We start from the raw sequence: 1,273 nt of genomic DNA, 5'->3' as shown, positions 1-1,273 counted from the left end.
ATGCCTAGTACTTATTCTATCGGCCTCTTTTGCCGAACCGCTAAGTTACGGGGATGTACACACACCAGCATCGGTTGTCAAGCGATGTTGGAGGGACAAACACAGACACACAAACACACACATGCATATATATATATATATATATATTTATATAAATAAGGATAAGATCGATATTTAAAATATTGATCTTATCAAGTGGTCAGCATGGGAATAAAAACCATCAAAGGTAATAATTATTTAAAATTATAATACAGGGTATCAAGAGATACCACCACGCTGAAAAAATAGCAGTCAAAATTTATCTATTTTGCTGAATCAGCCTGATTCATATGGTAAATTATACATACTGACAGTTGGGATTTAGTTAATCCATCCAGCAATGGAGTCACCACTGATGAGCTTTAATTCTAAGTGAAACTAGACCACTATGATAATTTTACTTGCCGTGGGGTGGTTATCTTCCCTGTCGGTGCATAGACATGTGCTTCCTGTGGCTGTAAGGGCTTTTAGCTCTTATTTCTAGCAAAGTATGTCCTTCCCTGCACCATCAGTCACAATTAGTAACAACAACTGAATTTTTTCCTTTTTGGTTTCATATTGCATACAGCCACCTACATTATGTTATGTATATGTATATATACATAACATTCAGCATTCTTGACTGCTAAATCTACAAGAATTTTTTTCATTTTCCTGAGCATCAAACTAATACACCTGCTTGTTGCTCATACACCTGTTTTCGTCTTTTGTTTTTCTATAAATTTCAACTATATACATACATATATATATATATATATATATATAGTGAGAATTTACAAAACAACAAAAGATGAAGACGGGTGCGTAAACAACAAACACATGTATTAGTTTAACGCTTGGGAAGTGAGAAAGTCTTTTATATTTTGAGCCTATGCTCTTCGACAGAAAGGAATACAGAAGTAAACAGGTGGTGAGCTGGCAGAAATGCTAAGCGGTATTTCATCTGCCGTTACGTTCTGAGTTCAAATTCTACTGAGGTCGACTTTGCCTTTCATCCTTTCAGGGTCGATAAATTAAGTACCAGTTACGCACTGGGGTCGATGTAATCGGCTTAATCCGTTTGTCTGTCCTTGTTTGTCCCCTCTATGTTAAGCCCCTTGTGAGCAATAAAGAAATAAGAAATAAACAGGGAGAGAAAATAGAAAAAGGCTTAGTGGCTAGCGATCTATCATGGCGAATATGTATATCATCATCATCGTTTAACGTCCGCTTTCCATGCTAGCATGGGTTGGAC

General features: G+C 36.4%; 1 protein-coding gene across 1 annotated transcript in view; it reads right to left on the bottom strand.

Moving 5' to 3' along the window:
- LOC106879554 (phosphatidylserine synthase 2) overlaps positions 1-1,273 on the bottom strand; it is a 118,022-nt gene that overhangs the window by 49,812 nt on the left and 66,937 nt on the right. The gene's annotated exons all lie outside the window — the stretch shown is intronic.

Source organism: Octopus bimaculoides, chromosome 29, assembly GCF_001194135.2.
Source record: "Octopus bimaculoides isolate UCB-OBI-ISO-001 chromosome 29, ASM119413v2, whole genome shotgun sequence".
NCBI lineage: Eukaryota > Metazoa > Mollusca > Cephalopoda > Octopoda > Octopodidae > Octopus > Octopus bimaculoides.
This window is presented reverse-complemented; position numbering and strand designations above follow the sequence as displayed.